Source organism: Stomoxys calcitrans, chromosome 5, assembly GCF_963082655.1.
Source record: "Stomoxys calcitrans chromosome 5, idStoCalc2.1, whole genome shotgun sequence".
Lineage (NCBI taxonomy): Eukaryota > Metazoa > Arthropoda > Insecta > Diptera > Muscidae > Stomoxys > Stomoxys calcitrans.
The window spans coordinates 62,757,264-62,778,770 of NC_081556.1; the positions used below are offsets into that span (position 1 = coordinate 62,757,264).

The following is a 21,507-nucleotide window of genomic DNA, read 5'->3' on the forward strand; positions in this document are numbered from 1 at the left end:
CCCACTTTCGGGACCTATTTTCTGGGGGTCTACCCCTTTCCCAAAATACCCCACAAACAGCACTTTTTTACTGACCATCGCAATATGGGGCTCAAATAAAGGTGCAGAATACGAATTTGATATCCAAATATAGGACCATGTATTGGGTTGCCCAAAAAGTAATTGCGGATTTTTTAAAAGAAAGTAAATGCATTTTTAATAAAACTTAGAATGAACTTTAATCAAATATACTTTTTTTACACTTTTTTTCTAAAGCAAGCTAAAAGTAACAGCTGATAACTGACAGAAGAAAGAATGCAATTACAGAGTCACAAGCTGTGAAAAAATTTGTCAACGCCGACTATATGAAAAATCCGCAATTACTTTTTGGGCAACCCAAAATTTAGGGCATCACGCCTTCCCCAAAACACCAACCCAAAGGGTAAAAATTGTTCGACCATGCCAATATGTGGCTCAAATGAAAGGTATTCGAGATTAGAAAACGAATTTGATAACCTATTTTGGGGCCATGTGTTTGGGGGACGCCTCATTGTGAAAACTACCCTAAACCAATGGCAATATGGGGTTTAAATAAATGGTATTTGAAAGAAGAGCACAATGCTGATATTTTTTCAGGGCCAAGGGTCTGGGGGACCACCTCACCCCCGAAAACACTCCTAAATCAGATATCATGAGAATATCGGGCAGAAAAAAAGTATTTTAAGAATGGAGTACACCTTAAATCCAAACTTAAATTCGTAGACCAATAAAGATCATATGGGATTCAGATAAAGGCACTTATATTGATAAACTGTTAGTCAAGCGATATACTATTTTCGTAGCATGGTATTTCACTAAAAGCTCTTCAATTGTCGAAAATAAATATTCCATATTAAGTAAAACAAGTAAAAGCGTGCTAAGTTCGGCCGGGCCGAATCTTATATACCCTCCACCATGGATCGCATTTGTCGAGTTCTTTTCCCGGCATCTCTTCTTAGGCAAAAAAGGATATAAGAAAAGAGTTGCTCTGCTATTAAAACGATATCAAGATATGGTCCGGTTCGGACCACAATTAAATTATATGTTGGAGACCTGTGTAAAATTTCAGCCAATTCGTATAAGAATTGCGCCCATTGGGGCTCACGAAGTAAAATAGAGAGAACGATTTATATGGGATCTGTATCGGGCTATAGACCGATTCAGACCATAATAAACACGTTTGTTGATGGTCATGAGAGGATCCGTCGTACAAAATTTCAGGCATATCGGATAATAATTGAGACCTCTAGGGGTCAAGAAGTCAAGATCCCAGATCGGTTTATATGGCAGCTATATCAGGTTATGAACCGATTTGAACCTTATTTGACACAGTTGTTGAAAGTAAAAATAAAATACGTCGTGCAAAATTTCAGCCAAATCGGATAAGAATTGCGCCCTCTAAAAGCTCAAGAAGTCAAATCCCCAGATCTGTTTATATGACAGCTATATCAGGTTATGGACCGATTTCAACCATACTTGGCACAGTTGTTGGATATCATAACAAAATACTTCGTGCAAAAATTCATTCAAATCGGATAAGAATTGTGCCCTCTAGAGGGTCAAGAAATCAAGACCCAAGATCGGTTTATATGGCAGCTATATCAGGTTATGCACCGATTTAAACCATACTTGGCACAGTTGTTGGGTATCATAACAAAACACGTCGTGCGAAATTCCATTCCATTCGGATAAGAATTGCGCCCTCTAGAGGCTCAAGAAGTCAAGACCCAAGATCGGTTTATATGGCAGTTATATCAGGTTATGGGCCGATTTGAACCATACTTGGCACAGTTGTTGGATATCATAACAAAACACGTCGTGCAAAATTTCATTTCAATCGGATAAGAATTGCGCACTCTAGAGGCTCAAGAAGTCAAGACCCAAGATCGGTTTATATGGCAGCTATATCAAAACATGGACCGATATGGCCCATTTACAATACCAACCGACCTACACTAATTAGAAGTATTTGTGCAAATTTCAAGCGTAGTAGCTAGTTGCCTATAAATATAAAAAAAAAACACAAAAAAGCGCCAACAAATTTAAAAAATTAACTGATTTGATCACCATCGTGATTAAAAATTTTTTAATTTTCAATTAAAAAAGTAATTGATTCAATAATTTTTTTTCGAAACTTTAAATTTTATAAATATGGTAAATTCAAATAAAGGCTACTTTGTTCACGACAATACAAAGGGAAGGAGATTTCAAAGACCCATACGTCTCACATTTCGCCGGATTAACCTGATGGAGTTCTTAATCGGCCAAGGGCTGCCGCCTCAGTGCACAACACCCTACCCGACACCCGAAACTTTTTGTAGAATCCCCGCGGAGGAGTTTTATTTTGTATACGGGTACGAAATTAAAAAAAATAATGGGAACTTTCAAACAATTTAAATCATTTTTAATTGGATCAATTAATTAAAAATTGGATCAATTAATTAATTAATTGTAAATGTCGCAATTTTTTAACTACATCAATTAAAATCATAATTGAAAATGTTACAATTCTTTTTTTGATTGGATCAATTAAAAAACAATTAAAAAGGCATTAAGTTGCTCCGGGCAGAACTTTGGAAACACACCACCTCGGGTATAAATGTAAACCACCATACGTCATAGTCCGGTGAAAAATGCATCACTACGCACCCATAGCAGCTTTATCGAAATATGGTCGGACTTGGAACGAATTCGGCACGGACAATAAATGCGCTTTTTATGGACCCTAGATCGTGCGATCGATCTATATGGCAGCTATAGCCAAATCTGTACCGATGTGGGCTAAATTTAAGAAGGAAGTCGAAGGGCCTAACACACCTCAATGTCCCAAATTTCGACAAAATCGGAAAATAAATGCGCCTTTTATGAGCCTAAGACATTTAATCGAGAGATCGGTATATATGGCAGCTATATCGGAAAGTGGACCGATGTGGGCCAAATTCAGATTTTATTATTTTTTCACATTTTATTCATTCATAATGTGGAAAAACGAACCAAGTACCAACCCTTTCATAGAAAATTTGGACTTTTCGATATTGAGCAAGTTGCCTTTTTAAAAGAGTATCTGGTAAAACTTGTCCCCATACCATAGTTTAGGAACCACTAGTCAATGTATGTTAAAACGAAGCAATGGATGATGGACTTGAATTAAAATTCATGGAAATGCCATTCACATCCGATATGAACTCTGGATAAATAAATCTCTTGTCTGGTTGTCAATTGTATCACATTAACTGTCATCTTGTGTGAGGTACAATCACACACAGATATTCATCATGCAAACTCTCTTAGCGTTGTGGGTACATACATGCACATATGTATGTGTGGAATTGTTCTTTAATAAAATTTTATGTTCACATTATTTAATCAATTTATTACATCTTATTGTTGTTTTCTATTCTTCTTTTCCTTCTATTTATTAATTATCTTAAAGCACCACAATCCGGATGTTACGTTTGTTTTACATTGTTTTTCAGTTTTATGATGCATATATACATACATATGTATACATACAGTAAGTTATTGGGGGGTGGTTAAAAGCATTTCCCTCCTTCATATAGAGCGAGCAATGTGGTTTTCTTCTACTACTACTTTCGCTTTATCCATATGCACAAAATTAAAATGGCCCATGAGTGTCGTAAAAAAACACCAACGGTGTTGCCGAGTCGTTGTTTCCTATCAAATTTGGTCAGGGTGATTTCAAAGTTGATTGTATGGGCCAACCAATCTAGTTTTACAATAAACTCCTAAGGAAATGGCCTAAATTTTGATGTAAATTGAATTACAAACTTCAGATTGACTGCGCCCAACCTTATGTACCCTCCAACACGCCATTAGCTACGATCCTTGGAAGGAATTTGTTAGTAAGATGCCTTCTAATTTTTACCGTTGAATCATTCAGATTGCATTAAAACGCCCAACAACTTGCGAATATTCACATCCTTTGGGACCATCAATCATCTGAGCCATACTCAAAGATTCCAGTTCCCGTGTAATGTGTAAGGTAGATATTAATGAAAATCGTTGTTATGACATTACATCCTAGCCATTCCACCACATCTATAATTACTAGAATCTCAGCTTGATACACACTGATATGGCCAGTCAAGGTTCTTTACAGTAAGTGGACTTGCCTTTACTATATGCATGCTGCTGCCGCGACAGGCGATCTCCAGGGATCTTTGCCTAAGGATATGTTTCTTTCAACCTCTCAAAAGTCTTCAGCATAAAGGATGACAGACTAATAGGACAAAAATCTTTCGCCTTCGCGTGGTAGGGTTTCGAAATGAAAATGACCTTCGTGTCCCTCCATCCCACAGGTATATATGGCATTCTGGTACAAGCAGAATATATCTCCTTTAGCCGGGGAACCAGTCTATCAGACACAGCTTGTAATTCAACCGGTGATACATCATCAGGGCCTGGCAACTTAAAGGAGTCGAAACTTCTTATCGGCTCAGACACAATTTCCCTAATAGCCTCCAACGAATGCATACCACTGACAACCTCTTCTGGCGCCACGTTCTAGTGTTTCCTTACTAGCCATTGTCCATACATTCTCTGAATACACCCCACCGTAATAGGTCTCAAGGACAGAATCTTCCTTAGCCTTCCTCAGACCTGTCGTCTGAGCACCGACATTGTTCCCAAAAATGCAATATCTCGTAAAATTGCAGGTTGACGCTGATGATTCATACCGCAAAATAATCACAAGACAACATAATAATTTATCAAAAAGAAACTAGATTGAATCCTTTGAATACACAAGTTACAGTCCATGGAAGTCATGATGTGTTTTTTATTGCAGTATTGGTATAAGCTACTTTAACACAAGTTTTTTCCTGTAACATATAAGCACAGGTCACAAAAATATTTGATTTTAAGTTAATACATACCGCTCTCAAAAAAAGGAAATATTTGTTCACTTAGTTGACACATTTATAGCCTGTTTGATAAAGCAAAAACGCACATGCTCATGCTCATACTCATACTCATACTTAGTATGCACCCGCCGAAACATAAGGGGTTTGACAGCTTACAGCTGTTCTATTGGACAAATCAATCAATGTAGTTTTCTAAGATCAGTGGCATGTTTGTAATCGATTGAGGTACTATTTTGCTAATTTTAAACAAGTTGAAAATTGAATTTTGAGGCGCTAGATTGGTTTTTCGCCCATAGTGCCGCAGTGCCGTTCCCGAATTTAGATGTGTAGCCTTTGGGGTAGCCCGTTCAGCGGGCTAATTAAGGGAGCTTCTCTCCTTATCGGTAAGAATTTTAGGATCATTCGCACTAAGCCTCTCAATAAACCTAAGAGCTATACGCCTTCTATTATTCCATCCTCCTAATGAGCGTATTGATTTGCCGAAGAAGGCCGATGGCCTAGGCAAATTATAGGCATGCGAAGATCAAATATGCTCGACCTTGCCCTTAAGACTCGAACCGAGTATCTTTTTCAAAAGTCCCTGCTGTCCAGTCATCTGTCGGCTAGTAGAGGCTGGCGCAGCCTTTCTACCAGTCGACACTTCAGCAGCAGACAACTTGTTACGGCCTGATACCACCGCAACTGTTGGGCCTTTGCAGTCCATTCTAAGCCTACCGTCGGGCTCTAGATCTGCCGCTTCACTGGAAACAGATGCAGATCATCAAATTTTTTCCGAAAAATAACTACACATTACGAGTTACAGAATATTCTTGCGGAACGAAATGAGGGTTATCACCACCGAATGCTGCTGACATTTGTGAGTTACTATGCCAACTAAAAACTGCTCCCCAAAAAGATGTCGCACTGTAGCACTCCGTTCGTTCTCGGCTATAAAAAGGAGGTCCGTTATCATTGAGCTTAAACTTCAATCGGTCTGCTCTCATTGATATGTGAAGTTTCCTCTGTTCTAGTATAGAATATCAATGGGCAAATTTGCATATCAGATTAAGCACTCAAATTGGGATTAATTTATCTATTTCAGTGTTTTTTAAATTTTACTCACAGTTCCAAATTTCAACAAAATCGGAAGCGCCACGCACCTCTATGCTTTCAAAATGGTTTATCGGGAAAACTATATATGGAAGTACCTACATCAATTAAAAAGATTTCCCTATCGGGAAGTTTTCGCATGTTTTGTTGTAAATTCGACTTAATTTCATAATCTGGTCATTGTAAGTTCTCGATCTTGATCATTTTTGTTTGTGGTGTAATGTAAATTTAATGGAACTAAATATCTCGAAATTTAAATTAATTTACTTCCATAGAACGCAACACTTGTCGAAAAGTTATCATCTTAACGGTCGTGAAATTGACATAGTAGAAACTTTTTTAGCTCTTGGCATCCTATTAGATCGTAAATTGAATTTTAGAAAACATATTTCTACGATGGTGAATAAATCATTTAGTTCTCTTGGATTTGTGAAAAGATGGAGTAAAGAATTTGAAGATCCATCAGTAACTAAGAACTTATATATTTCTTTTGTCCGAAGTACACTTGAATATGGATCCGCTATTTGGGATCCGGCTTATACTTTTCAAAGAAATAAAATTGAGTCGGTACAGAAACAATTTCTACTATTTTACCTTCGTAATCCTGGTTGGAATTATCAAATACTTCCTTCCTATACGTTTAGATTTAATTTAATAAAGCTCCCTACTCTCAGTAGCCGCAGGAAAATGTTGAACATCACTTTCATCTCAAATATTTACACGGGAATTTGAAGTCCGAATTTTTGTTGAGCTGGCTTAATACTAACGTTCCTTCAAGACCAACGAGAAATTTTCAATTGCTTAATATTCAATATCATCAAAGTGATTTTGCAAATAATGATCCTTTTCGTCGTATTTGTTTAGATTTTAATAAATATTATCATCTTTTTGACAATTCACAAAACTGTCTAAGTGAGTCTAGACAAAATTGTCTAAGTGAGTGTGTAAGGGACTCCCACTCTTACCTAACCTAACCATCATCTTTTTGACCTTACTGAAGATAGATACTCATTAAAAAGAAATATTTTACTAAACTCAAGTCCTAGTTGAATATCAATATTGTTTGTATATATGTATATTTATATTAGTCTGTAAGGATATGTGTTCTATAGACTTAAGAATAAAAAAAAAATCCGAAAAACACTTCAATTTTAATTTGGTCAGAACTGTATTGGCAAATTGAAAATAAATGTTCTGATTTCAATAATCAATAGTTCAAGAAAAAGGAACATTAAACAACAAATAGCACGTTTTCTTAATAAATTCGGTGTCTACTGCAATTTAAATGGGTTTTGTGGAAGAAAAAACATTGGCAACCCTGCTACAAATGCACAATGAAACTGACGTTTCCCTACGTCGATATCCAATAGGTGTGTTGTATTCATTTGGAATAAGAAACAAAGACGCTCTTGCATTTAATTGTTTTCGGCGCACCAACAACGGCACATTGTCTTCAATAACAAATAACACAACAGCGCCAACACTAAACTTAAACGGCCAGAAGAAAATCCAAACTCATGTCCAATGTACATATGTACACAACAAACTCACCCAGCCATGGGGAGAAGATAATAAAAAAAACTTAATAATTCATAATTTATGTTGAACGCTCGCATCAATTTTATTTATTATCTGCGTCTCTCAATCTCGTGCTAGCGCTGACTTACAAGTGTCTATCAAAATGTTGAAAGAGCATTCCAATGGGGTGAGTGTGTTTATGATGAGTCTAGGCATGCCAGGTGCCGAAAACAGTATGTCGGGAAACCGAATACGACAAATCGGAATTATTCGAAAAAATCAAACTTTTTTCGTATACCGGGTAAAAGATAAAAGGGTTCTTTGAATTTTTTATTCTATTTCGAATATTGATATTGGAAGAAGAATATTTATATTATACTTCCTTTCTAAAATCTTTATTTAAATCCCGTATGATTCCAATGGATGGGAAAGACCGCTTGGGGTTTTTATTAGGTGTGTTGCGGCTCTATTTTTGGATGTATGTACTCCATTTAAGTCCCACATTACCCGAATTAAGAAGCCATTAGGGTTACTGGCTAGGGTTTAATTTCGATGTCAGATTCGTACTCAAATAACTTAATATAGAATCCCGTATTGCCATTATCGTTGTGTTTACCTATATAGGGTATTTCTAAGGGTAGATATCGTTACAAACAGTTGCTCCCAAATGTAAATGTTATACGTATAAGCATTCTCAAATAGCTTTCACCTTGGCCCAGAAAATATATATCAGATATGTATGTTTCTAGAGACGTTTTGGGATTAGACGGCGCCCAGACACTTGGCGCCAAATTCGTGTTGGACTGTCAAATACGTTACACTTACGTGTCATATTAAGCACAATATTGCGTTCTATACTTTATAACCCACTTGGGGGAATTTCAGGGTGGGCAGCCTGTGCTTGGGTAATAATAACGGTCCACACAAAAATTCGAATGAATCACTTCGCCCTAGATCTGGCATTTTTGAAAACTTATTTACAAAATTTTGCATGCAACGTTTATTTGACGTTTTAAAAGTGTGCAAAATTGTAATAAAATCGGACCAGATTTAAAAATAGCCTTTACGGCTGTACTTTCACAGATGTGAGTTCGACCTTTACAAATTTGCATGAAGTGTATGATTTTATGTCTCAACACGTTTGCGAAATTTAGTCGGCACCGCCTATATGTGTTGGGGGCACCTTAGTTCAGAGGTTGGCACGTCAGCCTTTGACGCTGAAAGACTGAGTTCAAATCCCGTCGAAAACATAAACAAATATTCATTGGTGGTTATCTCCTCATGGTGCTGGCGACATTTGTGAGGTAAATACCTCACAGTCAGCAGTGTAAACTACTTTTCTAATGTGAGTGACAAACCTTTCGGCCTCGGCAATAAAAAGGAAGTCCCTTATTAGCTAAAACTTGCATCGGACAGCACTCATTGATATGAGAGAATTATTCTCACTAGTTCTTAATGAAACGATCATGGGTTAATTTGCAATTTTACCGCCCAAAAATCTATTTTTTATACCCAACACCATAGGAAGGGGGCTATTCCGCTTGCGACACCTCAAAATTTTTATTTGTGACCCCATAAAGTATTTTTATTCTGGATCGTCTCGACATTCTGAGTCGATCTACCAAGGTCCGTCCGTCTGTCGAAATCACAATAGCGGTCGAAGGCGTAAAGCTGGCAACTTGAAATTTTGCATAGATACTGCTTATTTATGTAGGTCATTGGGAATTGCAAATGAACCATACCGGTTCGGTTTTCCAAACTCAGTGTACTCCTCTAACCATATTCGCATGGTCAATCCGCTCGAACCCCTTTGAAAATCACGTTTAAGTCAGCTAATTTGATGTTGGTCTTGTCGTTTGCCAACTTATCATCAGGTCTCGAAAAGTGTGAAAATATGAATGCATGTGTTTTTATAAAAATTACATTAAAAATATCCACCACTGGTATATATGTAAACCGCCTTTCGTCACAATCCGGTGAAAAAATCGTTATTTATGCACCCATAGCAGCTATATCGAAATATGGGTCCATTAGGACCAAATTCGGCACGAACATTGAGTGATCTAATAAATACAAGTCACTGTTCAATTTTGTAGAACAGCAGCTATATCCAAATATAAATCGATTTGAACCATTATAGGATGCGGATGTAGAAAAGCCTAATACAACTCGGACAAGCGTTTCTTATGGGGCCAAGACTTTAAATCGAGAGATCTGTCTATATGGCAGCTATATTCGAATCTGGACCAATCTGGCCCAAATTCAAGAAGGATTTCGAGTGGCCCAGCACAACTCACTGTCCCAAATTTCAGCAAAATCGGATAATAAATGTTAATTTTATGGTCCTTAAATAGGCAGATCGATCTATAAGGGGGCTATATCAAGATAAAGTCCGATATAGCCCATCTTCGAACTTAACCTGCCTATGGACAAAAAAAAAACGGAATGACAAAATGACAATTATTAATTACATATATAAATTAAACATAACTTACTTTTTTTGTTGGTTGGCCAAATTAATTTGTAGAAAATATGTCAGACAGTCCTAGAAATAGACAAAACAAAGATCATCACGAAAAAGATATACATACATACAATTTAAACTGTACAATAAGACTAAGAATAGACAAGCATGCCTCCAGCAAAAGCTTCGGAAGTACATGTCATTATTTTTGGCAAGTAAAATAATGCATAACTCATTATCCTCAGGGATACCACCGTAGCGCAGACGTTAGCATGTCCGCCTATGACGCTGGAAGTCTGGGTTCGAATCCTGGCGAGAAAATCAGAAAAACAATTTCAGCGGTAGTTATCACCTCCTAATGCTGGCGACAATTGTAAGGTACTGTACCATTCGGTATGGCAGCCATGTGAAAACTTATCCACAAAGAGGTGTCGCACTGCGACACGCCGTTCAGACTCGGCTATAAAAAGAGGCCCCGTATCATTGACCATAAACTTGAATCGGACAGCACTCGTTGATATTTGGAAAGTTTGCCCCTGTTCCGAAATGGAATGTTTTGGAATAAGTTCACCAACCAGGTTCTTTAGTAATCAGAGTTTTTGCAGGGCCATAAACAAGTTTCCTTTGGGCTTAACTTGCAAAAGATTGTTCTTGCAGATGATTGCTTTAAATAAAAACAAGTAAAAGTGTGCTAAGTTCAATCAATCGGCTAGCCTTACGCGTCCGGCCGCTATCGTGATTTCGACAGACGGACAGACAAGGCTAGATCGACTCAGAACGTCGAGACGATTAAGAATATGTATACTTAATGGGGTCTTAGACGAATATTTCGGGGTGTTACAAACGGAATGACTAGATTAGTACAATATATCCTCATCCTATGGTGGCGGGTATAATAAACGACATTTTAACTAAAACATTTGATTTTGTTATTAAACCTATCAAAGTTAGCAGAACGTTTGTGGCAAAACGGACCATGTTTAGATATAGCTCCCATGCAAACCGATTTCACGATTTAACTCCTTGAGCCCCTTATGGGCGCAGTTATTATCCGAGTTGGATGAAAATTTTCTTTACTATGACTTCCAACAACAGACTCATTTAGACGTTTTCGACCATTGTGATACCACAGGAACAGGAGAAGGAAGATGCATTTTAATTCCTACCGTTGAACCATCCAGATCGCTTTAAAAAGCCTAACAAATTGAGAATGTTTAAAATGCAAATTTTGCCCATGATCATTCCACGAAGGATCAGGGGCAAACTTTTCACATATCCTTCTAATGGCCAGTGAGGGACACACACAGCAGGTGTTCTATAGTCTCTTATTCCTCACAGCTTCTGCAAAAGTCGTTACTGGCAACCTTCAGTCTGTCAGCATGTTTTCCGATCAGACAGTGACCTGTCTTGACGACACAATGATTGAGACGTCCGTTCTAGCCAGCGGCAGACTTCTTCAAGTCTAGACCAGACCACATAATTTTTCCCAATTTTGTGTTCGATGTCCCTCGGTCCTCATCCTGTGGACTAAGCTTACATGTTGCTAGAGACAACCCCACAGATAATAGTTCCCCTGGAATGTGTATGGTAGTTCCTAGTCTCACAATCTCGTCCGCTCTAAAATGCCCTGTACAGCAATTCTGTAACTTATAACGGAAATCGTTTAGTTAAATTTGTCGACAAAAAAATCGTTTGCACTAATGATTATTCTATTCTCCAATTCCACGCTAACAGAGATCATTCATCATTTTTTTCATTGGCAACTCTAACCAAAAACACGAAAATCACAAAGAGGAAACGAAAAACAAGAAAATTTCTCATAGGCTGAAATTCTTTTTATTTTAAAGCTGAGTATGCAACTCTAGCGTAATTTTCGGTTGCAGCCAAGACGTTCATGTCGCCACTGAAAAATAGTAGGGTAGAATACGAGATGGTGGCAAACATCGATTCATTATTTTGGCCGAATTTTAATAATCGTTAGCCAATAAAGTGCATATGTACTGTAATTAACCGTTTTTATTTGCAAATAACTTTATTTAATGTTGCATGGACATTTTGGTTATCCTTTGGATCCGGTTGAGTATTGAACGGTAGGTGGATTTTTGAAATGAGGTCCACCAGACCACAACACCATATAGCATTATAGGTCTGACAACTGCAGTATATACCATACTCAAGCCCCCAATTTGCCAATAGCTCTTTTGCAGCTGTATAGGGCAAAAATTGCGTTTATCGCCTTTACCAAATGTAGGATTTGAAGTTCAATTTCCTGTCAAGAAAAATATCCAGGTATTTTGCGCTATCAGTAAAGGAAACATTCTTTCTTCACAAAGAGACAGGTTCCACTGGTAACTTGTATCTCCTGCTGAAAAGAACTACTTCTGTCTTGTACGGAATTACGCCTTGACCACTTTCGATAGCCCATTTTGCTTTGCACATAGTGCTTCCTGAGGTATATCTTTAAGAGTACTGGAAAACTTTCCCCTAACCGAAATAGCCACGTCATCAGCATGCGCGACCACTTTTACACTTTTTTCTTCCAGATACAATAATATATTGTTATGGGCCAAATTCCAAAGTACAGGAGATAGTACACCTCCATGAGGCGTTTCTCTGCCGACTCATCTTTTTAGATCTACAGATAACAAGCCTGCCGTAATGCATATTTTAGTAAGCATGTTAATTATACAATTTCTTACGATAGTGTGGCATTCCTTGACAGGGAGAGAACCCTCTATGTGAGCGACTAGGTCTTGAAGGTCTGTTTCAGTGAACTTACTCTTACTATATGGATGATGTTGCCGAGACAGGCGATTTCAAGGGATCTTTGCCCTTGGATATGTACCTATCAACCTTCCTAGATTATTCAGCATAAAGGATGACACACTAATAAGACGAAAATCTTTCGCCTTCCTTTGTATCCGTCCATCCCACAGGTATATACGACATGCTGAGGCAAGCAGAGTATATCTTCCTGAGCCAAAGAGACAGGCTGTCGGACATAGCTTGTAATTCAACCGGTGATACATCCTCCGGGCCTGGCGACTTAAAGGAGTCGAAACATTTTATCGCCTATAGGATTTTTGACTCCGAAACAATTTCCCAATAACCTCCCATGAATGCATATCAGTGACAACCTCTTCTGGCAACACGTTGTCTGTTGGAGAGTTATCCGGGAAATGAGTATCAACAAGTGTTTCCTCACTCCACGGAGCTGGAGAATTCTACCCAGGATTTGTTTTGAGCCTTTCTCAGCTCGCCCTTGTATATTCTTAGCTCAGTCCCAATATCTGGTACCCTTATGGATTTGCCCTGTTGAAGAGTTGTCTGCAGTCCTTCCTTAGATCGCCCAGTTCTGGGGTCCACCATGGCGGTCGCTGTTTGTCCCTTGATTTGGCACTAGGACATTCTGACAAAAGCGAATCATTCAGTGCCTTCGTTATCTGATTGACCATTTTGTCTATGTCTTGTGTAGTTTCCACTTTATTTTCTGGTCTAGAAGGGATAGTCGTGTAGAATGTGTGTCGAAATTTATTCCATACCGCTTTTTTCAGTAATGTCGAGGGAACACTTCTGCAGTATTTTCCCCAAGAGTGAAACTAACATATCGATGATCCGAGCTGTGCTCATCCAACATATCCCTGTCGCATATCTTTAAATGCAGTCGAAACCGCATAACTGTAATACGTTTAAGTGAAAAATTCCTCTTAAGTGAAACTTAATGAAAAGAACCATTAATTTTTGGTGTTATTTAATGCAATTGAATTCGCTGTAGTGAAAAATTGCTCAACTGAAAATATCGCTAAATTGAAAAAAGTTTTTAAGCCCCGATTTCCTTTTCTATATGAAACTGAAATCGCATAAGCGAAAAAGTTATTTTTATGACTATGGGAAAATTTCGCATCATCAAAACAATTCGCAAATAAACATTTCAACACTTCGCTAACTTTTAACCTCTCCGGCAGTTTTTTTCGCTCCACTCCCGTACCTATACTTTTAAATTAACTATTTAGTTTGAATTTTTCTTCTAAACCACACCGTGCCCTATGAAGTGGTATGTTAATTTTTTCATTACCCTTACAACATCAAGCAATATTCAACTCCGATTATATGTATTCTTGATCGCTGTCAATATCGGGCTATAATCCTTATAAAGCCCCCACATAAATCGATCTCCTGAATTGATTTCATGAGCCTCTAGAGGGCGCAATTCTTATCCGATTTGTCTGAAATTTTGCAAACCGGTTCCTTTTATGACCTCCTTCCAAGGTTCGAAGAAGTTTATAGAAGTTACAGTTTAAAACTTCATGGAAATCAGGTAAGAAATGAGGATTTTATAGCTTAAGATCCCGGATCCATATGGCGGCTATATCCAAATAAGGCCAGATATAGACCATACTTGGTTCAGATATCGGGTGGACTGGTTCTACTCCATGTTCCAAATATATATCAAAGTGTGGTCCGATCTGAACCTAAATCGGTTCGGACAACAGAAAATCTAGTCCAACTCACTGCTGTAAATTTTAACGAAATTGGAAAATACGGCTTTTTATGGGCTTAAGACCCTTAACCGGTATAACAGTCTATATGGCAGCTATATCCAAATTTGTATCGATCTAGATTATGTACCAAGTGGGATTTTTATGGACTTACAACCCTAATTCGACAGATCAGACTATAAGACAGCTATATCTAGGCCTAGTGTAACTCTCTGTTCCAAATTTCAGCGAAATCGGGTAACAAATAGGGCTTTTATGGGTTTAAGACCCTTAATCGGGAAATCGGTCCATATATCAGCTATATCTAAATATAATTCAATCTGGGCCCAACACGTTGCAGATGTCGACAGAAAGTCACTGTTCTAAATTTCAAAGAAATCGGGTAATAAACGCACCCTTAAATCGGTAGTTTGGTCTATATGGCAGCTTTATCTAATTATGGCGCGAAATGGACCATTTTCGGTTCGAATATCGGGGACCTTAGTACAACAAGCGGTTTAAGCTTTCAACGAAATCGGATAATAAATGCGGCTTTTATGGGCTCAAGACGCTGAACCCGAAGATCGGTCTATATGGCAGCTATATCTAGATATGATCCGATTGTGCTTGTTCAATAACTTAAGTTGCGTATAGACAAAGTACAAATCTGTGCAAACTTTAGCTCATTTTTCTGAAGGCTGTAGCGTGATTACAACAGACGGACACACAGACGGTCAGTCATACAGACATCGCTAAATGGTCTAAGAATTTTACGACGATCGATTTCGGTTTGTTGTAAACGGTATGACTATATGAATATATTTCCTATTCTATGGTGGTGGGTATAAAAATCCATGGAGTTTGTTGCTTGATTCTTATGTTTCTCCTTATGAAAGAAACCATGCTAAGAACAAATGTGATCAGTGGTGGATGGTATACAAGATTCGGCCATACCTAACTTATAGCACGTTTACATTGAAATTTTTATGATCTGGATTTAAATCCATAAACAAATCCTGTCCGTTTACACTGCGTTTTCTGGGGATTTAAGTGATTTAAATTTAAATGAATGTGCATATCACACACATCCATACACAATTCTTGAATACAGTTGCATATTTTCGTACGTTTATCGATTACTTAGCCATGCAATCGGGTTTAGTTGGGATTGTCCAAATAAAAATGGGATTTATTTTTGTATGGTAAAACCTGCAAAAAAAACAGGATTTAGCATATAAATCTCGAAAAGTCCATAATTTAGTGGTTAATGTAAATTCACTTTTACCTCGTTTTTACTTGTTTTGACTTTAACCCTAGTACTGACTTCATTCCCACCGAAAATGCCTATTAAATTATTGCGAAATCCGACAGAATCTATTCTTCGCCAGAACACAAACAAAAGTCAAACAACAACACACAACAAAGACAACATTATTGAAGCAGAGTTGATTCGGCCCATTTCGTGAGCATTTAATTACATTTGCAATTAAAATTGTGCGAAATTTATCCTGATGCAACGACATGTCGCTACTATTTTGCTCATACCACTTGTAAGGAATGTGTTTGCATTATATTCGTCACCTTGTTTTTATAGTGCATTTTGACAGTTGTTCATGTGAAAAGTCGAAGTCAGTACTAGTCTTTAAGACGAAACTCTTTAAAATTGATACAAATATGTTCTCTAGTATGATTTCGATAACGATTTAACGAAAGTTAAATCCAAAGTTATCTCATGTTAATTTAATAATTTAAAATTTGTATTTTAATTCGCCAAAAATAACAACTTCGTAAACCAAAAAATGTGTATTTAAAAGATTTTTATTTTATTGGAGCGGATTTTGAAATAGGAATCCGCTCCGCTCCGGGTTCAAAATTTACGCTCCCGCTCCGGCAAAAGTAGACCTGATCCGCTCCGCTTCGAATCCCTGGTAACGACAAGAAATTATTACATAACAACTGTAGAAGACGTAAGGAATTCAACAAAAAGAAGCTAACAAAGTATAAAATTTTTTGTACAAAAAACACTAGTTTCCGCGCATAAGACCAAAAAACGCAATTTAGCTGCTAATGGAGGGAAATCCTACCAAGCGACAAAATTATCACCAACGAGATCGTACAAACTGTTTGTACAAATTATGGCACTTTTTCGGAGAATACTTTTTTTCGCAACAGGTAGAATAAAAACTTTTACTACAAATGTATTACAATACATTAATATTCACCGAAGCAAGGAACGAACTATAATTATTTTTATAATATTTGTTTATGACTATGGGAAAATTTCGCATCATCAAAACAATTCGCAAATAAACATTTCAACACTTCGCTAACTTTTAACCTCTCCGGCAGTTTTTTTCGCTCCACTCCCGTACCTATACTTTTAAATTAACTATTTAGTTTGAATTTTTCTTCTAAACCACACCGTGGTAACGACAAGAAATTATTACATAACAACTGTAGAAGACGTAAGGAATTCAACAAAAAGAAGCTAACAAAGTATAAAATTTTTTGTACAAAAAACACTAGTTTCCGCGCATAAGACCAAAAAACGCAATTTAGCTGCTAATGGAGGGAAATCCTACCAAGCGACAAAATTATCACCAACGAGATCGTACAAACTGTTTGTACAAATTATGGCACTTTTTCGGAGAATACTTTTTTTCGCAACAGGTAGAATAAAAACTTTTACTACAAATGTATTACAATACATTAATATTCACCGAAGCAAGGAACGAACTATAATTATTTTTATAATATTTGTTTGTTCTGCGAATCCCTCAGTAGAAGTAGAGGATAAATCTCCCTTAGCGACTGCGCGAACATATCCGTAATTAGACATTTTGTACGAGAAGGTCGTTTTTGAGTGACATGTTCCCTCTTCTTTCTACCTCTTCTTACGGAGGTGGTGGAAATTCCGCTCGAAATGGAGGTAAGTGAGAATATGCCTACCTATCGTCGGGTTGGACTTGCTTGTCAAACATACAATTCCAGTCATGGTTGATAGCAGCGGAACTCGTTTCATAACCATAGAGTTACCACTACAAACAAAATTGTTGACAGGGTAACCATTGCAAGAACATTTCTTTTTGATCATCAAACTAATTTTTGTGCGAAGTTTTTAAAATTAATCCCAATTTACGACACTTTGATGCTCTTTTTCTACAAAAGTGGCTTGTGCAAGCCCAGCCATGTGAAAGAAGGGGTGTTCCAATGGGATTAGAGGCTTTTTAAAAAGGTAGCCTTTTAGTGAGTCACAAAATATTTTGGGTCAGGCTTTAAATCCAACCAACGACGAAAATAAGTAAGGGATACGGATTTTGGAGCTTGAAATGTGCGCGTGAGTGAAAAAAACATTGTATTAGCGCTCACGCACGATTTTCTCGTGGGTCGTTATAAGTTCGTAAGCATGAATTCAATCACACACGATCACGTTATTTTGGATTTGGATCTCACTCACGAATGCACACCTCTATTTGGAACCAAAGTTAAGTCACGAAAAAGAAATAGCTTGCTAAGTTGTTTCTAACTTGTTATACTTCTTAAGTTTTTTTATAACTTTGTGGAACTGTCATTTTTTTACATGAAAAACTGCACAGGTTATGAAAGAAGCGATAAAAAGAGAAGACACGTGTATCGCCGTTTTAAAAGTTTACAGTGAAAAGTAACCAAACAAAAAGAGGGAAGTTTCCCGCTTCGGGACATTTTCTAAATTTTCGTCTTTCGATATTTTACTCGTAATCCTTTCATTTCAGATGAATAGTGTATTCGGCAATATTATATTTTAAAATAAATAAATAAATAAAATAAATAAAATATTATAAACAAGACTGCGATCAATATTTATGTGAAACATTTTAAACCTCCAAGACTCATTAAAGGGGTATTTAAAACACGAGATAAAAAACAGATTTTAATAAGAGTGTTCGTGTACCCATTATATTGTACAAGTTTGCATATATATTTGCTGGAAGTCGTTCTCGTACTTTATTTGCCAGAAGAAGAAAGCGAGATAGAGCGAGGGAGTACATTTTGGCAGTTCGAAATTTGAGAAGCTGCAAATTTTCGCACAGAGTTTTTTCTTGCCAGCAGAAACTTGCAACATGAAACACATGTTTTGTGAAGGTCAGCTATATTTAAAAAAAAATACGAAAGCTACACCAAAAGCCATATGAAAGATAGAGGTATTAAAACAAATAGTGTTATTAATAATGTTTACATTTATTTAATTTTGAAATTTGGAGATGGTCTTCGCCATTTGAATAAATGGCATAAGGCACTCTGCAAAGTCTTTCAAGTTCCACAAAAACGACGAACCCAATTTAATCGTACAAAAATTTTGGTTTACACTTTTAGTGCTTAATTCCTTTTCAGAATTCTCGACGGTAACCCTGATCGTCACTGTTTACATGAGCACAGCGAATTCATCACTCAGGTAGAAAGAAAGAAAACACAAAGTTATTTCATTTCTTTGTTGTTGTAGATGGCGGCTGGGCTGTGGTATGATTTCTTTGTACATTATTTGTTTCTTTTTTGAAGCACTTTTCAAAATTCCCCTAATTTGTGAAATACAATATTTGGGAGCAGACACAGCATAAGGTACAACTGTTGATTTCTGAGCAGGTTGAACAACCATGAACTTAGATAAAACACACGCACACATGTGGTCACAACAACATAAGCCGGGGGTCGGCCTGTTTCTCTTAAAAGAAAATATCGATACGTAGATGCGTGTGTATCAGGGTCAGTAAAAACACAGCACGAATGACTAACCGGAGAACATTCCTACAGGCAGCTAATGATGTATTCTCACCAATGCAATGAACTAAATAATGTATTATGCTCCTTTGTGAGTGTCCACCTAATTCTGAACTTCTAGTTGTAAGTAACCTTTATGCCTCACATAGCCTACCCATTGCCTGTGCTGAATCATAAACATAATTGCTGCGTTTTATTTTAGCACTGGATACACAAGCCGTAAAGAACAAATATAAAACGCAAAATTAGAAAAAGTGCATGTCTGTTTGACAGCACTGTACGAAGAAAAAGTGAAAATATTTGTAAAATTTACACATTTTGAAATACTTGTTCGGACATAGAAGTCAAATTATTTGGATTTATGCAAGTGATTTTATAGGGAGGACGCCCGAAAAACACATGGATCCGCTGGACGAAAAGAGAGTTGGAGTTAACCCATATATCGTGAAATCAAGGCTTTGGCCAACGATAGACCTCGATGGAGAGAGCTTATTGATTGAACAGTTTTACGATTGGCCATATTTTATTGTACTATATTTAATATACGGTTGAACCTCGATTATCCGGCTCGCTCGGGACCGAGCTTAACACGATTAATAGAGGGTTTTTCTTAAATTTCATTATTTACGTATTTTTATTGATTTCTCTTAATACCAAAGTGAGTTTGTATCATTTCATATAAATTGGTATATAGATAGCTTTTTAAAAAAACTTATACATAGTTATTCAAAGTACTTATATATGATTGTTTCCGTGCGTGTATTTTTTTTGTTAGTTTGTATGCAATATACCTACATTACATCTGGCTCTGGCATTTCGGGAATACTATTATTTTCAAGAAATTCCAATAGAACATTGTATGCTTCTATTGCTTGAGCTAATGGGTGATTCTGGCTCTTTTGAGTTTCCTTCATCTGATTCTTCGGAATCGCCGTCAGTCTCGTATTCTTCGCCTATTGTGTAAAGTAGCGCACTCCATCTAGTTTGAGAGGTCATAAATTGGTGCGTCCGTGCGTTATTACAATGTTTGATTGTAAAATTGGACTTTTTAGTTATCTTGGGAGAGCAAATTCTTCTAAACATTACGTTAAACTTGTGGTGTTACATCGTCCCAAGATAAAGCAGATGTCCACAAAATTGTCCCGGTATTCAAAGACTTGGCGAAATCGTGTTTGCTGTCTGAAGCCATGGATATGTTCCACATAAATCATAATAGTTTATATATCTGATCATTATATCTGAATCATTATCAGCTACTTTAGCTTTATATCTAAAAAAGTTCGGTAAACTATTACAGCTGCGCTTCGAATTCACAAACAAAAAAGTTGTTATAGGGACAGATTGAGAAATAAAATCAAGTAGCACAGTATAAAAAGTTGAAATCTTTTCATCGATATCTCTAGATCTGAAAATTTCATTCTAATGAACAGATAAGAGTAGTGAGTACAGTTTGATATAATCACTTTTAGCAAAACGGTACACTTTTTCAGTTGCTACATCTCTTTTAACATTAAGAGTGGGATAGGATATAAGTAATTTGAGTGTCGGATGACGTCTAACCTCAGGACTACAACGGGATCATTAGAACTTAAACATAACTTAGATGGTTGATTAACGAAAACAAGATCGAGTAATTTAGAAAATGATTTGTTTATGTTATTTGAAAAAGACCAAAATTTAACAAAACGCTAATGCATTCATTAGAAATGACATTTGGTATCACGGGGGTTAAATCATTTGACTCGGACAAATAAATCCAGTTAATTTGAGGAAGATTAAATTAACCAAAATATCTTTTTCAAAAATACCTTAACGGTTACAAATTCTATATAACTAAGGAAGATTCCACTATTATTTCTTCAGAAGGAAATTCAGTAGAGACCGCTATTATTGTAGCACACCACCGCCATTTTATCGTTCCGATCATGTCTTATTCTGAAGCCAAGTTTCAGTAAAAGCGATAAAATGATAATCGAAATTAAATCTATCTGAGTAAAGAGACGAAAGTTTTGTATTTAACCCTCTAACATTTTGATATACTTGAGATATGTGATCAGTAGAAAATGAAAAATTCAGTTTTTTTGGAATAATTTAAGAGTTAAAATTAGTTGGGAGATAAACAACATCAGATCGAGGCATCTTTTTGAAGATATGCTCTCGGATAAATGCCTTAGGGGGCCAAAAATGAGGTTTTATAATGTCTTGTGGAACAATGATTCGAAATGAAGCTTTGCTGCGCCTTTCCTAGTACTTAAATGTATAAACACTCAATTCGACATCAATGTCAATGTTTGATTTTATA

The 21,507-nt window shown here is 36.8% G+C and overlaps 1 protein-coding gene across 1 annotated transcript in view; it reads right to left on the reverse strand.

Moving 5' to 3' along the window:
* The window catches only part of LOC106084355 (protein slit), a 197,782-nt gene that overhangs the window by 129,174 nt on the left and 47,101 nt on the right, over positions 1–21,507 (reverse strand). The window contains exon 2 of the mRNA XM_059370487.1: positions 10,004–10,053. The gene's annotated coding sequence lies outside the window, so the exon portion shown is untranslated. The remainder of the gene's footprint in view (positions 1–10,003; positions 10,054–21,507) is intronic.